Below are 19,772 nucleotides of genomic sequence, written 5' to 3'. Positions count from 1 at the left end.
ACTTCCACACACTTAGGACACCTGGCGTTAGAGGTGATTTATTCTTCCAAACCAAATACACCCTTGCACATTCCTCGCACATTGGTACTGACAGCTTTTCTTTTCTCCCTCAGTTTCTCTCCTTCACTCAGCTAATGTGATCGCAGTGCAAACAGAGAGGGGCAAAAAAAGAGTGCTGTGCAGGTTCCCATGTCATCCTTATCAACCGATGACATCATTGGTTGTTAAGATGCTGGCGGCTGGAAGGTTTTAATGGCACACAAAGCCTTTTAACTAAAACACAGGCTTCATCCACCCACTGGGATGTATACAGTTTTTGGGCAATTTTTAGACATTTTGTTAAGGCACCCCTGGAGAAACCTGAAGGCACCCTGGTTGAAAAAGGCTTCCGCAGTCTATGGATATCTGCCTGCTCTGTCTAGCTTTACTCTGAGCAACCAAAACTCTTCTTAGTTTACTTCTATTCTATGCAAAGAAGGCCATAGTTTTAAAATGGAAATCCCCAGATGCCCCCTCTATGGGTTTTTGGAAAGCTCTGGTAAACCCTGCGGTACTCCTGTATAAAGCCACCTATGCATGTCAGGGATGTCCAGCTAAATTTACTAAGGTATGGAATATTTGAATAGTCCCTACATACGTATACATCACAATAACTCTTTCTACGTTTTGGTCCCTTGAAGTAGCTAATTCTGTGTTATGGAGCAAGGGCCTGTGGTCTGGACGTTTGTTTTTCTCTTCTTTTTTATTATAATGTGAGAGCCTGTATATCCCTATTATACAATAACAGTGCCGCGCTTTTCTCAAATACAAATAAAAAAGATGGACTGTATTAGTTCATAGTAATTGTGCATTTTGTTTGCTATATTTTTTCACTATCCAGTTCACATTGGGATTACTTTTGTGCCACTATTTGTATTTGAGAAAAGCCCAGCGTTGTTATTGTAGAATTTTGTTATTTAGCACATTTGTATGAGTATGTGTAGGTGTGGGCAAGTTTTCATTATCTAATTGATTTTTTAATTTTGAGGTAGGATATAATTGCTCGCAGGTTCATATTTATATTTGTATATTCCTATTATTTAGTCCTTTTCTTTCAGCTGGAGAGGGATGGTATGTTGGAGAAAGATACAGGTGAAACTCAAAAAATTAGAATATCGTGCAAAAGTTCATTTATTTCAGTAATGCAACTTAAAAGGTGAAAGTAATATATGAGATAGACTCAATACATGCAAAGCAAGATAGTTCAAGCCGTGATTTGTCATAATTGTGATGATTATGGCTTACAGCTCATGAAAACCCCAAATCCACAATCTCAGAAAATTAGAATATTGTGAAAAGGTGAAATATTCTAGGCTCAAAGTGTCCCACTCTAATCAGCTAATTAAGCCATAACACCTGCAAAGGGTTCCTGAGCCTTTAAATGGTCTCACAGTCTGGTTCAGTAGGAATCACAATCATGGGAAAGACTGCTGACCTGACAGTTGTGCAGAAAACCATCATTGACACCCTTAATAAGGAGGAAAAGCCTCAAAAGGTAATTGCAAAAGAAGTTGGATGTTCCCAAAGTGCTGTATCAAAGCACATTAATAGAAAGTTATGTGGAAGGGAAAAGTGTGGAAGAAAAAAGTGCACAAGCAGCAGGGGTGACAGCAGCCTGGAAAGGATTGTCAGGAAAAGGCCATTCAAAAGTGTTGGGGACTGTCACAAAGACTGGACTGAAGCTGGAGTCAGTGCATCAAGAGCCACCACATACAGACAGATCTTGCGCATGGGCTTCACATGTCATATTCCTCTTGTCAAGCAGCTCCTGAACAACAAACAATGTCAGAAGCGTCTTACCTGGGCTAAAGAAAAACAGACCTGGTCTGTTGCTCAGTGGTCCAAAGTCCTGTTTTCTGATGAGAGCAACTTTTGCATCTCATTTGGAAACCAAGGACCCAGGCACACACTGCAAGATGCTTGAAGTTCAGTGTGAAGTCTCCACAGTCTGTGTTGATTTGGGGAGCCATGTCATCTGCTGGTGTTGGTCCACTGTGCTTCATTAAGTCCAGGGTCAACGCAACTGTCTACCAGGAGATTTTGGATCACTTCATGTTTCTTCAGCAGACGAGCTTTATGGGGATGCTGACTTCATTTTCCAGCAGGACTTGGCACCTGCCCACACTGCCAAAAGCACCAAAACCTGGTTCAATGACCGTGGGATTACTGTTTGATTGGCCAGCAAACTCGCCTGACCTGAACCCCATAGAGAATCTATGGGGCATTGCCAAGAGAAAGATGAGAGACATGAGACCGAACAATGCAGAAGAGCTGAAGGCCACTATTGAAGCATCCTGGTCTTCCATAACACCTCAGCAGTGACACAGGCCGATAGCTTCGATGCCACGCCGCATTGAGGCAGTAATTGTTGCAAAAGGGGCCAAAACCAAGTACTGAGTACATATGCATACTTATACTTTTCAGAGGTCTGATATTGTTCTATGTACAATCCTTGTTTTATTGATTGCATGTAATATTCTAATTTTCTGAGATTGTGGATTTGGGGTTTTCATGAGCTGTAAGCCATAATCATCACAATTATGACAAATCACGGCTTGAACTAACATGCAAAGCAAGATAGTTCAAGCCGTGATTTGTCATAATTGTGATGATTATGGCTTACAGCTCATGAAAACCCCAAATCCACAATCTCAGAAAATTAGAATATTGTGAAAAGGTGAAATATTCTAGGCTCAAAGTGTCCCACTCTAATCAGCTAATTAAGCCATAACACCTGCAAAGGGTTCCTGAGCCTTTAAATGGTCTCACAGTCTGGTTCAGTAGGAATCACAATCATGGGAAAGACTGCTGACCTGACAGTTGTGCAGAAAACCATCATTGACACCCTTAATAAGGAGGAAAAGCCTCAAAAGGTAATTGCAAAAGAAGTTGGATGTTCCCAAAGTGCTGTATCAAAGCACATTAATAGAAAGTTATGTGGAAGGGAAAAGTGTGGAAGAAAAAAGTGCACAAGCAGCAGGGGTGACAGCAGCCTGGAAAGGATTGTCAGGAAAAGGCCATTCAAAAGTGTTGGGGACTGTCACAAAGACTGGACTGAAGCTGGAGTCAGTGCATCAAGAGCCACCACATACAGACAGATCTTGCGCATGGGCTTCACATGTCATATTCCTCTTGTCAAGCAGCTCCTGAACAACAAACAATGTCAGAAGCGTCTTACCTGGGCTAAAGAAAAACAGACCTGGTCTGTTGCTCAGTGGTCCAAAGTCCTGTTTTCTGATGAGAGCAACTTTTGCATCTCATTTGGAAACCAAGGACCCAGGCACACACTGCAAGATGCTTGAAGTTCAGTGTGAAGTCTCCACAGTCTGTGTTGATTTGGGGAGCCATGTCATCTGCTGGTGTTGGTCCACTGTGCTTCATTAAGTCCAGGGTCAACGCAACTGTCTACCAGGAGATTTTGGATCACTTCATGTTTCTTCAGCAGACGAGCTTTATGGGGATGCTGACTTCATTTTCCAGCAGGACTTGGCACCTGCCCACACTGCCAAAAGCACCAAAACCTGGTTCAATGACCGTGGGATTACTGTTTGATTGGCCAGCAAACTCGCCTGACCTGAACCCCATAGAGAATCTATGGGGCATTGCCAAGAGAAAGATGAGAGACATGAGACCGAACAATGCAGAAGAGCTGAAGGCCACTATTGAAGCATCCTGGTCTTCCATAACACCTCAGCAGTGACACAGGCCGATAGCTTCGATGCCACGCCGCATTGAGGCAGTAATTGTTGCAAAAGGGGCCAAAACCAAGTACTGAGTACATATGCATACTTATACTTTTCAGAGGTCTGATATTGTTCTATGTACAATCCTTGTTTTATTGATTGCATGTAATATTCTAATTTTCTGAGATTGTGGATTTGGGGTTTTCATGAGCTGTAAGCCATAATCATCACAATTATGACAAATCACGGCTTGAACTATCTTGCTTTGCATGTAATGAGTCTATCTCATATATTAGTTTCACCTTTTAAGTTGTATTACTGAAATAAATGAACTTTTGCACAATATTCTAATTTTTCGAGTTTCACCTGTACACCCTATGTTGCAGATCTTCTTCATTTTATGGAACAGAGCAGATAGGTTGTTGATTGTTATGTTGCTTGGTAGTTTTATGCAACCTGTGTTTATGTATATGTAGCCCCCTTGTCTTAAACTGGGGCTACTATGCAAATCTAGTTTTCGGCTGGGCTGTAGTTAGCTCAGACTGATTGTACAGTTTCTGTATTTGGCTAATCCCCTAATCTCAGCAGGATTGTGCATTTCTCACTGTCCCCAGTAGGTGTTACTGGTATCACAGGTCATAGTATGAGATTGCACAACTAGATTAAATATTTATATTTCTTCAAGACAGCCCCGTAGAAGGTTCTAGGGCCACTGGTGTATTCTGGGAGAGATTATATATATATATTTGGGGAGGGCCATGTGCATACTCTAAGGAGCTGCTGCTGGACAGAACTCTGTGCTAGGCCCAGAAGCCTGTCTGGGGTCTACCTGCTTTGATGTGGTTATAAAGCTGTTCTGCTTATTGTGGAGGAAGCCAAACCAAGGTGGGAAGATCCAGGAGAGGACCCTTGCTGAAGAGAGCCAGGATGAAGGCTGGTCTCTCAGAAGGGCCCGGTGCCTCACTTGGAGGACACACTAAACTCTGAAAAATGCTTGCAGTGTTGCTGGGTCAGCTAAAAAGATTCTGATACTGCAAAGCTGGACTATGTTCTGGAATCCAAGGAGTCTGTAAGTGATCTGCATGACATATGCAACCCTGAACCCTCCACTCCCACTCCTTTTCAAGTTCAACATTAAAGCTTTGAAAAAGCTCTAAAGTGCCTGGTGCCCTATTTCTGTTCAAATCTCCCCTTTCTAGCTATGGACTCAACCCTGTGGTAAATGCTAGCTCACTCTCTGACCTTTGTGTCTTCAGCGGAGTCAGGGGGTGCTACAGGGGGTGTATTCCAAGCCTAGGAATGCTGTTTTGTAAGCCTTTTATCTTTATAAATTAATAAATAGCATTTATTTTAAAAATAAATAATGTTAAGGGTTCCTCTGGAGTAGAAAGGTTGAACAAAAGATGCTGTTGAGGGTATGTAGATTGTATTAAAATCCTGACAAAAGTTGCAAAATTTCTGCACTCTACTAAGGGGTCTTCTTACAGGAGATAAGCAAAATTTCCCCAATGGGGATACAGTCAGCATTAAAAGCCTGATAAAACCCTACTCTATCCAAAGCGAAAAAAACAATTCTGAACAAATATTCTTTAGAAAATTGGAAAATTTGTGCGTTTGTAATTTGATGATGCCACCATCATCAAAATTCGACCAACCAGGCCTCAATTCCACCTCATGTTGCTACAGAATAGAATTTTTCATGGCTGGGAATCTTCTTTTCTTTCCAGGTCACAGCTCATGTTCACTTCTTTTTTTATTACATTTCTTGCATGACTTTCCCATCAATTATTAGAAATTCATTTGTTTTTAAAGAAATTTCCAACATGTCCTATCACTCAAATTCTATGTCTGCATGAAAATTGGCCGATGCTATGGCCCACTAATGGTGTGAAATTCAAATGAAAATTCAAAATGAAAAATGCATGTTGTTAGTAAAAACTTTCTTTGAGTGTTGATTTTTATGATTTCAGCTGGACTTTTAAATTTACTCTAATCAAACAACTAAATATACAGTTAAAATGTTTATGTGCTAAAGGCAAAAAAAATGTAAATCTGTTTAGCCAGTCTTTTGATCCAGACACCCCTGCCAGGTTCCTGCCCTGCCCATGATCTCATTGTTGACAGTGTTGTATAGTCTAAAACCCTCTTTAACCTGTGATTGGACAGTGAGGGAACAGCAGAACACTGATGAGGTGATAACTCTGCTCTCACTTCCTGTACGTAAAGAGTAAACTTTCCTTTTGATCTGTTAAGTGGTTTGTTGTATCTGTTTGATAAAAGCAATAAAAAAAAATTGGTTGATCATGCCAGTAATATCCTGTGACCCCTACAGTTGAGCAGTGTTATCAGCCCAGCTCAGTTCTCTTTGTGAACTACAGAACATCTGCCCTTCATCCCATGGAGATGGGAAGAGGGCAGGTATTGGTGACAACACTGCAGCCCCTGCAGTACAGTGAGTGAATGTTGTCTTCCTAGGACAGGGAGTGTATTACTGGCAGGATCTGGCATTTAGGCTGCTTTTTCCTATATTTTCACTTGCAGTCACTATATCTAAGGACTGGTAAGCTGCAATATATAACATTTTCGCTCTTGGTTTTGCATACACTTTAAGAAGCTCCCAGTGTTAGATGAGCAGCGCTGTGTAATGCAGCAGAGTCAGACTGCTGCCCTTCCCCCTCTCAGTCCTGCTGCGTAGAGGATTACAAGAGGCTGCTATCAAGAGGGATTCAGGTACTTTCACCGCCTCTGTATAAAAATACAGCTTGCAAACAACTAAATGAATGTTATTTTTAATATGTTAAATTCTGGTGGAAAAATAGAGATCCAGCCATTAAATATAAACATTTAAAGCAATCTAATGATTTTGTAAATTAATTTTTATTCTTATGACTGTGCCAAAGGGTAGATATAAAATAGGATAATCCTATTATAGCTCCATAGAAATATATATATATTATATAAATATTAACCTCTTGATGCCGAAAGTACACAAATGTGGGGCCTCTCGGTGGCTGGACCTTGACGCCAGACGCATATTTGCGTACCATTTGTAAACAAACATGTGCTGAGAGCGCTCCCAGCACGTGTAAGTGTCCCATGGAAAGGTCCCGATCTCTCCTTGCGATCGGGACCTTTCCGATCATGTGACTTCCGTGACAGCCAATCATGGCGGTCACATGACCCTAAACCCCGTGCCCCCACCTCCTGGCATCAGAAACCCCCAGTGTAAAGGGGTTAAAATGTGTTTCACAATATAACTAGTATACATACAGAAATAGGTCTTGAAATTAGCCTCCTATAGTCCCTGTACAACAATATAAAGGTGTGGAGTTCAGTTTACAGCCAAAATAACAAACAGAAAAAGCAGCACAAGGGACATAACTTGCAGCCCTGATCCATTAAGGCATGGATGCCACTAGTCCTCTGAAGGTATGCTGTGGTATTTGACACCAAGCCATCAGTAGCAGATCCTTTAAGTTCTGTAAATTTTAAGGTAGGACCTCCATGGATCAGACTTGCTTTTCCAGCATAGCTCTGGAGAATTTGGAGGCCAGATCAGCACCTGAACCTTTTTGTTGTGTTCCTCAAACCATTCTTGAACCATTTTTGCAGTGTGGCACAGCTCATTAGTCTGCTGAAAAAGGTCACTGCCACTGCTTCCATGGAGGGGTATACTTGGTCAGCAACAATGTTTAGGTAGGTGGTACGTGTCAAAGTAACATTCACATGAATGGCTGGACCCAATGTTTCCCAGCAGAATATTGCCCAAAACATCATACTGCCTCCGCCAACTTGTCTTCCTCCCAAACTGCATCTTGGTGACATCTCTTCCCCAGGTAATCAATGCACATGCACCTGGCCCATCCACATTGATGTAAAAGAAAACCTGATCCATCAGACCAGGCCACCTTCTTCCATTGCTCTGTGGTCAAGTTCTGATGCTCACGTGCCCATTGTAGGTGCTTTTGGCTGTTGACACGGATCAGCATGGGCATCCTGACCAGTCTGCAGCTACACAGACCCATACACAACAAACTGCAATACCCATTTTGTTCTGCTTTCAACACATCAACTTCAAGGACAACATACAGGATGGGTAATATAAGGATGGGTAATATAAAAGTGGCAGAAGCAACATTACAGGTTGCCCTTAATGTGTGGTGTCCGGGTATGGTTCCCAAAGGTTTTAGCGAGGTTGCACTGATCAAGATGCGCTGCTTCTCTTGTTATAGCAGAAGGCCCCCTTTATCAGATGACTGATGAAGGGGGCAGAAGCCTGAAATCTGCAAGGGGCAGAAGTACAGAGCGGTTTTGGACTTCAATGGTTCAATACTTTATCCTTTTCACGATCATCTTGTGAGCCATATTTTGGAGACCTAAGTGCCATCTTTGGGCAACTGGCTTGTGAGCCTGGTATACTGTATACTGACTTACAGTGCATTTACAAAGTATTCAGACCCCCTTCATTTTTTTCAAATTTGTTATATTGCAGCCTGATGAACAGTTGTTTAAATTCATTTTTTTCTCATGAATCTATACTCATTACCACATAATGATAAAGCACAAACACAATTTTAGAAATGTCTGGGAATTTATTAAAAAAAAAATCTAAGCGGACTTTCATGTGTTTTGCACTCTGCCATAAAGCCCAGATAGGTGGAGGGCTGCAGTGAGTGTTGTCCATCTGGAACTTCCCCATCTCCACACAGTATCTCTGGCACTCAGTCAGAGTGACCATCAGGTTCTTGGTCACCTCTCTTAGTAAGGCCATTCTTTCCAGATTGCTCACTTTGGCTAGGCAACCAGCTCTTGGAAGAGTCCTAGTTGTGCCAAACTTCTTCCATTTGAGAATTATGGAGACCACTGTGCTCCTGGGAACCTTCAGTGCAACAACATTTTTTGCAGCCTTCCCCAGATCTGTGCCTTGGAATAATCCAGTCTCTGAGCTCTGCAGGCAGTTCCTTTGACCTCACAGCTTTTGTTCTGATACAGTATGCATTGTCAGCTGTGAGGCTTTTTATGGAGAGGTGTGTGCCTTTCCAAATCATGTCCAATCAATGTAATTTTCCACAGATGGACAATCAAGGTGTAGCAACATCTCAGCAACAATCAAGAGAAATAGGAGACACATGAGCTAAATTTCAAGTGTTGTAGCAAAGGGTTTGAATACTTTTGCCAACAGCTGACAAAATTGAAAAAGTGAAAGGAGTCTAAATTCTTTATGAATTCAGCTTTAGGTGCACCCTGAAGAACCATCTCTTCAGGGAAGCCTACCCCACCCTCACCTAACTGCCGATCTCCTCCACTCTCCCTACCACTCTATCCCCCACAGCTATTTCCTCCTGTACCACTATCCCCTCCCTCCTAGATTGTAAGCTCCAAGGAGCAGGGCCCTCAACCCCTCGTGTATTGTACTGTGTATGTACAGTATATAAATACTGTATAATAATAATAATAATAATAATGAATGCTCCGTATGTTACAAGAGGTGCCAGTCGAGTTGTTACTGCACGCTAACTGCCAAGCTCTATACCACTGTGGTGTGCGAGGGGTGTATATTTAGAGTTTAAAAAGCAGACACACACACCGTTTTCCCCTTGGCTAAAAGATGATCAATAAATGGCATAAGAAGGACAATTGGCCATATATGTCTTGGAAAGAAAGGGGGGGTTGATGTTTGTTAGCCTTCTGAACAATTGTAAAATTACACTAGTTAGGAACATTTTCAATCTAGCCAATTACTTGCATACCAAATATAACCACGTTTCTCATACCTATACTGGCCCATGCTGACACACATTTCTTTCCTGCATTTGATGTGCATTTGGCACACTTCAGCTAAATACCATCTACTTTAGTTTAGCACTAAAGTGTATGTTACATTTTTTGCCCTTTTACATGTGTGTGTTTTATAAATCACGGTCTCTCCTTTGCATGCACTTCTTCCATCTGAAGTACCTAGTTGATCCTGACAGTCACCTTTCTTCCTGGTTTTAAACTGACCATGCAAATCACAGATGATCTGTGTTAGTGTGGTCAGTTTCCATCCACTGCCTGACCATTCAGAGGTACAGGACATTGTGCAGACACACAGCATGCCTGTGAGGAGTAGTTTTTATTTTAGCCAATTCAGTCACTATGTGCAGCAGAAGCCTCAGAGTAAACCAAAAAAAAAAATCTTTACCCTCCCTGACTGAGCCAAATCCTCCATCATACAGGTGAAACTCGAAAAATTAGAATCGTGCAAAAGTTCATTTATTTCAGTAATGCAACTTAAAAGGTGAAACTAATATATGAGATAGACTCATTACATGCAAAGCAAGATAGTTCAAGCTGTGATTTGTCATAATTGTGATGATTATGGCTTACAGCTCATGAAAACCCCAAATCTACAATCTACAATCTCAGAAAATTAGAATATTGTGAAAAGGTGCAATATTCTAGGCTCAAAGTGTCCCACTCTAATCAGCTAATTAAGCCATAACACCTGCAAAGGGTTCCTGAGCCTTTAAATGGTCTCTCAGTCTGGTTCAGTAGGAATCACAATCATGGGAAAGACTGCTGACCTGACAGTTGTGCAGAAAACCATCATTGACACCCTCCATAAGGAGGGAAAGCCTCAAAAGGTAATTGCAAAAGAAGTTGGATGTTCCGAAAGTGCTGTATCAAAGCACATTAATCGAAAGTTATGTGGAAGGGAAAAGTGTGGAAGAAAAAGGTGCACAAGCAGCAGGGATGACCGCAGCCTGGAGAGGACTGTCAGAAAAAGGCCATTCAAAAGTGTTGGGAACTTTCACAAGGAGTGGACTGAGGCTGGAGTCAGTGCATCAAGAGCCACCACACACAGACGGATCCTGGACATGGGCTTCATATGTCGTATTCCTCTTGTCAAGCTGCTCCTGAAAAACAAACGTCAGAAGCGTCTTACCTGGGCTAAAGAAAAACAGACCTGGTCTGTTGCTCAGTGGTCCAAAGTCCTCTTTGCTGATGAGAGCAACTTTTACATCTCATTTGGAAACCAAGGACCCAGAATATGGAGGAAGACTGGAGAGGCACACACTGAAAGATGCTTGAAGTCCAGTGTGAAGTTTCCAGTCTGTGTTGATTTAAGGAGCCATGTCATCTGCTGGTGTTGGTCCACTGTGCTTCATTAAGTCCAGGGTCAACGCAGCCGTCTACCAGGAGATTTTGGAGCACTTCATGCAAGCTTTATGAGGATGCTGACTTCATTTTCCAGCAGGACTTGGCACCTGCCCACACTGTGGAAAGCACCAAAACCTGGTTCAAAGACCATGGGATTACTGTGCTTGATTGGCCAGCAAACTCGCCTGACCTTAACCCCATAGAGAATCTATGGGGCATTGCCAAGAGGAAGATGAGAGACATGAGACCGAACAATGCAGAAGAGCTGAAGGCCGCTATTGAGGCATCCTGGTCTTCCATAACACCTCAGCAGTGCCACAGGCTGATAGCTTCCATGCCACACCGCACTGAGGCAGTAATTGCTGCAAAAGGGACCCAAACCAAGTACTGAGTACATATTCATGCTTATACTTTTCAGAGGTCTGATATTGTTCTATGTACAATCCTTGTTTTATTGATTGCATGTAATATTCTAATTTTCTGAGATTGTGGATTTGGGGTTTTCATGAGCTGTAAGCCATAATCATCACAATTATGACAAATCACGACTTGAACTATCTTGCTTTGCATGTAATGAGTCTATCTCATATATTAGTTTCACCTTTTAAGGTGCATTACTGAAATAAATGAACTTCTGCACGATATTCTAATTTTTTCGAGTTTCACCTGTATGATGGAGGATGTCCTCCTCCCTCCCAGACACTGTAGCTCACACTGGGAGGGTCTCAGTAAGGGCTTGTTCACATTTGACTAAAATTCTAACTCTTACCAAACGCTCCTATAGCTTCAGTGTTAGACAGGCATTAATGAGTTTTAGACTGGATTTTTACAAGTGTCAAAAAACACTCCCCAAACGCCCTATGTGCAGTTTTTAAGTGATTTACAAGCGTTAAAACTGCACCACAAACTAAATAAACTGTAATATTATTAAAGCTCCGCAACCATACAGCAAATGCCTTGCAAACGCCTGCCAGTGTGTTTGAAGAGGGTCACCATAGACTTGAATGGAAGGCGTTGACAGGCTTCAAACTCCTCCTGACTCAACATGAGGTTTCAATTTTGAAGCATTCTGACACTAACCCTTCATGTTTTGATAATGTGAACAGCACTGTTTGCTGCCCATAGTATCACCTGCAAATGCATTTGAGGAGCATTAAAAACCAATGCCAGTGTGAACTAGGCCTAACAGAGGCAGGACTGGGTGTCGCCAAGTACTGATTGACATGTGACAGGTTTGTGAATCAGCAGTCACAATGCTGATAACCACACCCCTGCAACATTTCCCTAGCCCAATGTAGTGCAAGCTGGCACAGTCTACATGAGAGTGGCAACGGTTGTGAATTAAGGAGCAGTGCAGCATCGTTGACACACTATCACAGGAAGCTATATTAGGCAAACTTCACTAATAGGCTCAATGGGTATCCATGGGATTTGAACAGGGAAGAAGTGAAAACAGTGTTGCAACACTTTAATGTGCGAGTCATATATTCTACTAACAAAGGTTTCCATTGGGCAAAGAGGGAAAATTACTCCAGGTACAGTAAAGGTGCAGATGTTTGCAGCTGTGCATAGCTGCAGTGGCATTAAACCTTCCTACCATGGCTCAATTCAATTGTTTTTCCAGGCAAAGCTTTGGCACTTCATGATGGTGTCAAAACCATCCCACAACCTCCTACCTTGTTCGCATTCCTATAGGGATGAGTCAAAACTCAGGTGTGGGGCTTAATGGCATGCTCAGAAACTATCTGAAAGTGTGGGAGCTGTGCCGGTAAAAATGGCTTCAGCTATTATTGAAGAGTTTGGGAGGCTGTTGCTGGTATGTGCACCTCCAGAAAGTCCCCCAAGTGACAGTCCAAACCAGAGGCATAAACTTTAAAGTGGTTGGAAAGGCTCAAGGTGCATTCTATGCATGAAAATAAAAATAACCTGTGTGCAGCAGCCCCCTCAATACTTACCTGAGCCTCATCATGATCCAGCGATGTGAATGACAGCTTCGGCCGTCCCAGGTCTCTCTCTCCTCATTGGCTGAGACAGCAAGCAGGAGCCATTGGCTCCCACTGCTGTCAATCACAGCCAGTCAACCAATGAGGAGAGAGAAGGGGCAGGACTAACCCACAGCTCCATGTGTGAATGGACACACGGAGCGGCGGGTGCCCCTATAGTAAGTTGCTTGCTGTGGGGGCACCCGACCAACAGGAGGAGCCAGGAGAGCCTGCCAAGAGGAGAATCCAGGTTGCTCTGTGCAAAATCACTGCACACAGTAGGTACAGTGGATATAAATAGTCCGCACACTCCTGTTAAAATGTCAGGTTTCTGTGATGTAAAAAAAATGACAAATAATTTCAGAACTTTTCCCACCTTTAATGTAACCTATAAACTGTACAACTCAGTTGAACATCAAACTGAAATCTTTTAGGAGGAGGTTAGTCAAAATAAAAAACTAAAATAATATGGTTGCATAAGTGTGCACACCCTTAAACTAATACTTTGTTGAAGCACCTTTTGATTTTATTCCAGCACTCAGTCTTTTTGGGTATAACTATCAGCATGGCACATCTTGACTTGGCAATATTTGCCGACTCTTCCTTGCAAAAACACTCCAAATGTCAGATTGCGAGAGCATCTCCTGTGCACAGTCCTCTTCAGATCATTCCACAGATTTTCGATCGGATTCAGTTCTGGGCTCTGGCTGGGCCATTCCAAAACTTTAATCTTCTGAAGCCATTCCTTTGTTGATTTGGATGTATGTTTTGGGTCATTGTCATGCTGAAAGATGAAGTTCCCCTTCATGTTCAGCTATCTAGCAGAAGTCTGAAGGTTTTGTGCCAATATTGACTAGTATTTAGAACTGTGCATAATCCCCTCTACCTTGACTAAGGCCCCAGTTCTAGCTGAAGGAAAAACAGCCCCAAAGGATGATGCTTCACTGTGGGTATGGTGTTCTTTTGGTGATGTGTAGTTTTTGCATCAAGCATATCTTTTGGAATTATAGACAAAAAGTTCAACCTTGGTTTCATCAGACCAGAACACATTTTCCCACATACTTCTGGGAGACGTCAGATGTGTTTTGCAACATTTAGCAGAGTTTGGATGTTTTTCTTTGTAAGAAAAGGCTTCAGTCTTGTCACTCTACCCCATAGCCCAGACATATGAAGAATACAGGAGATTGTTGTCACATGTACCACACAACCAGTACTTACCAAATATTTCTGCAGCTCCTTTAATGTTGTTGTAGGCCTCTTGGCAGCCTCCGAGACCAGTTTTCGTCTCATCGTTTCATCAATTTTGGAGGGACGTCCAGTTCTTGGTAATGTCACTGTTGCGCCATATTTTCTTCACTTGATGACTGTCTTCCCTGTGTTCAATGGTATATCTAATGCCTTGGAAATTATTGTGTACCCTTCTCCTGACTGATACTTTTTAACAATGAGATCCCTCTGATGCTTTGGAAGCTTTCTGCAAACCATGGCTTTTGCTGTAGGATGCGGTTAAGAAAACGTCAGAAAAGACCTACTAGAAGAGCTGAACTTTATTTGGGGTTAATCAGAGGCACTTTAACCACTTCCATACTGGGCACTTTTACCCCCTTCCTGCCCAGGCCAATTTTCAGCGCTCTCACACTTTGAATGACAATTGCGCAGTCATACAACATTGTACCCAAACTAAAATTTTATCATTTTCTTCACACAACTAGAGCTTTCTTTTGATAGTTTTTAACCACCGCTGGGGTTTTTTTTTTTGTGCTAAATTAACAAAAAAAAGACAAATTCTGAAAAAAAACATTTTTCTTTGTTTCTGTTATAAAACTTTGCAAATAAATAATTGTTCTTCATAAATTTAGGCCAAGATGTATTCTGCTAAATGTCTTTGGTGAAAATAACCCAAATTAGGATGTATCATTTAGTCTGTAGGAAAGTTATAGAGTTCACAAACTATGGTATAGATCTGAATATTGATCAATCCTGAAGTACTGACAGCCAATCTAATTTCTTGAGGTCCAAGAATGTCAGAACAGTACAGATATCCCCCAAATGACCCCTTTTTGCAAAGTAGACAGTACAACGTACTTCATAAGAGGCATGGTGAGTTTTTTTAAGTTTTTTTTTGTGATAATTTTTCGGAAATGAATTTAAAAAAATGATTTTCACTTTTTTTTTTTTACATACTGGCACCAGTGCAGTATAGCATCATATAACTGGCATGGCAGTGATCAGGGACACTGACTGGTGACAGTACGAATAAAAAATTGATAATTTTTTTATGTATTAAAATTTCTCTTTAAGATTTTTTTTTTTCATATTTCACTATGACCAAAGTAGTATAATGTTACCATAGTAACATTGTACTACTTTGGTGAAGTGACCAGTATTTTTTTTTTTTTTTTTAACACAAGTTACTTATAGCAAAGAATTTCTTTGCTATAGGCAAGCATTTACCTGAATGAAATAGATTTATTCAGGGTTTTTTTTGTACTTAGCTGTGATTTGGCCACAGCTAATCACATGACTGGCCCAGCTTGTGCATGTGATCACTGTGACCGTTCCCAGCTAGACACACTTGTATACAATGGTGGCATGAAAGGAAGCCATCCATTGTATACAACTGTCATGTGGCCTGCTGTGATTGGTCACAGCCGGTCACATGGTACTGGCAACGGGGATGGTGACAGATTGCGCCACTGCATGGCCTGGTGCAATGCACATGCCTGGAAGGTCACCATATGGTGTCCACCCGGAGGGACGAGCAGTTCGCCCAGCCGCCATCTGGCTATAGGCCGGGTGGTAACTGGTTAAATGATGGCAGGTGTGTAATGACTCCTATTTAACATGATTTTGAAATGTGATTGCTTAATTCTGAACACAGCTACATCTTCATTTATTTTAGTTTTTTTATGTTTACACCCCCCCCCCCTAAAATATTTCAGTTTGTTTTCAATTGAGTCATATAGTTCATAGGTCACATTAAATGTGGAAAAAGTTCTGAAAGTATTTATCTTTGCCTCATTTTTTTTACATCACAGAACCCTGACATTTTAACAGGGGTATAGACTTTTTATATTCACTGTAAGTAGAGCATGCTATTTAAAAAAAAAAAAAAAAAAAAAAAACATCTTAAGAATCGCATCAAGCTTGTGGGGCTCCCCCACTACCACCTGCATCTTCAACTGCACCATGATACTCCATGTGGCTTAAAGATTTAACTGTCCACATTTTTACATACCTCTCCCACGCTCTCCTCTCCAATACCTTGGAGCAAGGGTAGGCAACCTTTGGGAGGTGGAGATGTACCTGAACAACATGAAAGATCAAAGAGCACCAGGATTTGGAGCCCTAATTTTTTTTAATTTAAACTTTTTTTTTGTTTTTTTTCCAGCAAGGCCTAACTAAAATAGTAAAACTTAGAAAAATATAATGTCACTGTAAAAATATAAACAGCCTACCCTAATAAGGGACAGTGTCAGTCAGTAGGACAGAGATTGGTGCCATAGGTCAATGGACTGTGTCAGTCAGAAGAGCAGTGGATAGTGTCAGTAGGGCAGGAGATGGTGTCAGTAATTTTATTATTTTTTTACAATTGTATGTTTTATTATTTTTTTAGCAACCCTGAGGTTGAAATATCAGAGGTATCAGACAGACCCCTGCTGTCTCACTTTTAAGACAGAGAAAAGAGATTGAGGACAGTGCTCAATCTCCATCGCTGCATCCTCAGCTGCACAGATGAATGAATAGGAAGTGCCCTGAGGCTGCCTGTTCATTTACAAACCGAAGCATTGTAAACCATTTACTATGCTTCAGTTATGACCACATGAGTGATCGTTACTGATCGTTCACTGTATTTATTCAGAAAAGGAAGGTGTTGGTAAATATGACATACTTACCGTCCCCGCACTTCTTCCTGAAATAATCCTCAACAGCCGATGGGGGGGAACAGAAGTACACAGGGGGCCCAGGCAGCAGAAATAAGAGAAACCCAGAAAGGAGGGGTGGCGGTGGCTACACATACAGGAACCAATCCATTCCATTTCCCTCCTGCTGATGGGAGGGAGAGGAGGAGAAGCGGTCTTTCAGTGGCTGCAGGAGGTGAATAAAAAGGATTGGTTCCTGTATGTGCTGTCACCGCCACCCCTCCTGTCGGGTGTACAATTAAATGTGACAGGAAAGCCACACAGTCCCCTGGAGCATTGGCGAGAGCGCCATTGTGACCCCTGACACTATGCCAGTGTTGGGGTCCCCTCATGATACACAAGGGTCCTCCAGCTACCAGAACACTACAAGTCCCAGAATGTCCAGGACACATCTCAGTCCGCCAGCCCTGTGTCCTTGACTGTAGAGTGCTCTCAGTCCCTCTGCACATCCCCCCTCCTCCTCTCCATGCTCTGCTCTCACCTCATCTCACTTGCTGCTCTGTTGTCGTATCTCTGGCATGTGGACCAGCTCCAGGTGAAGAGCATTACCTCCGGACCAGGCCCCCGCCATGACTGATAGCAGATCGGGGGTAAGGCAATATGTAAAGAGGGAGGTGAGGAGAGATAATTGGGGACTGACTGGGAGGGAAAAGTGGAGAGAATTCAAGGGAGGAGGGGGCAGGACCCACTTACAGAGGGGCATGGACAGCAAGGAAGCAGACTACTCCTGCTCTCATCGGCCCCGTCCCATGGCAGCTACCAGCCTCTCAGGTGACCTCACTGTTCACACACAAACACGCTCTGCACTATAGGTGACAGTGACATGAGAGGAAGGCTGCATGGGGCCCCGGTGCATTGGCAGGGTCACAAATGTGACCCCATATAAAACACAAACACACAAAATATTACCAAAAGTATTGGGACACCCCTCCAATTCATTGGTTTTAGGTGTTCCAATCACCTCCATGGCCACAGGTGTATACATTCAAGCACCTAGGCATGCAGACTGCTTCTACAAACATTTGTGAAAGAATGGGTCGCTCTCAGGAGCTCAATGAATTCAAGCGTAGTACTGTGATAGGTTGTCACCTGTGCAATAAGTCCATCCGTGACATTTCCTTTCTACTAAATATTCCACGGTAAACTGTTAGTGGGATTATAACAAAGTAGAAGCAACTGAGAACAACAGCAACTCAGCCATGAAGTGGTAGGCCATGTAAAATGAGAGAGTGGGGTCAGCACATGCTAAAGGGCACAGTGCGCAGAAGTAACCAACTGTCTGCAGAGTCAATAGCTAAAGACCTCCAAACTTCACATTAGCACAACAACAGTGTGTAGAGAGCTTCATGGAATGGGTTTCCATGGCCGAGCAGCTGCATCCAAGCCTTACATCACCAAGTGCAATGCAAAGCATCGGATGCAGTGGTGTAAAGCACGCCGACATTGGACTCTAGAGCAGTGGAGACGTTCTCTGGAGTGACAAATCACACTACTCTATCTGGCAATCTGGTGGACGTGTCTGGGTTTGGTTGCCAGGAGAACTGTACTTATGTGACTGCATTGTGCCAAGTGTAAAGTTTGGGGGGGGATTATGGTGTGGGGTTGTTTGTCAGGGGTTGGGTGTGGCCCCTTAGTTCCAGTGAAGGGAACACCTAAGGTGTCAGTATATCAAGACATTTTGGACAATTTCATGCTCCCAACTTTGTGGGAACAGTTTGGGGATGGCCCCTTCCTGTTCCAACATGACTGTGCACCAGTGCACAAAGCAAGGTCCATAAAGACATGGATGAGCGAGTTTGGGGTGGGGGAACTTGACTGGCCTGCACAGAGTCCTGACCCTAACCCGATAGAAAACCTTTGGGATGAATTAGAGTGGAGACTGTGAGCCAGGCAGCCTCATTCGACATCAGTGTCATACCTCACAAATGTGCTTCTGGAAGAATAGTCAAAACATCCCCATAGACACACTCCTAAACACATTCCATCAAACCTTACCTGTTCTAAGTGTAAAAGGCATAAAGATAAAATTTTCACATACATACTTTCACATTTTCATTGTTCGTGCTGTATCTAGAGTGCGGTGTTGAATTTCCATTGGTTCTTGGCATTCCCTAAAAACAACCCATTGGCAGATGTAGGACTGTTTTGTTGCAGAGTGCCTGTATCACAGGTTAAGCAAATGACTACTCTGTCTGCAAAGGAATGCTACACAGTAGATACCTGACTGCCCAGTACTACAACCTCTGTCAGATTCCTACTGTTTACCTGGCATTACATGTGCCTACTCCCACTATTACCTCCCAAACCAATTTCCTGAAAGAGTAATACCATTACACCATTTTAAAATTGAACAATTTCAAAGATACGATACATGTGCAACAATCAGTCATAACCATGACAATAACTTAGGCTTTAATATGTAGTGAACCCAATCACATAAGGCATAAAGGCCAAGCTGAAAAAAAGCCAAAGAAAAAAAAAAAACACAACACGGTCTAAAAATCCTATTTGCAACTAATGTAGAACAATCAACCATATCTTTATGACCACTCAACTAATATTGAGTAGGTCCTCCTTAAGACAGACACTACTAGATCTCTGAAGGCATGCTGTGTACCTGGCAGCAAGTCATCAGTAGCAGATTCTTAAAGTCCTGTAAGTTGTGAGGTGGGGACTCCATGGATTAGAATGGTTTTTCCAGCACATCCCACAGATACCCAATTGAATTGAGATCTGGAGAATAAGAAAGCCAGGTCAACACCTCAAAAACACACGGAGGTGGATTTACTAAAACTGGTTTAGTCAGAATCTAGTGTAGCTGTGCATGGTAGCCAGTCAGCTTCTAACTTCGGCTTGTTCAAATAAGCTTTGGCAATAAAATCTGGAAACTGACTGGTTTCTATGCAGAGTTGAAACAGATTTTGCACACTCCACTTTTAGTAAATAAACCCCACTGTGTTCCTCAAACCATCTTTAAACCATTTTTGCAGCATCAATGTTTA

The sequence above is a fragment of the Staurois parvus genome, unplaced genomic scaffold, assembly GCF_062004578.1.
Source record: "Staurois parvus isolate SC_StPar_1 unplaced genomic scaffold, SC_StPar_1.0 ptg000098l, whole genome shotgun sequence".
NCBI lineage: Eukaryota > Metazoa > Chordata > Amphibia > Anura > Ranidae > Staurois > Staurois parvus.
Note: the sequence above shows the minus strand (reverse complement) of the source record.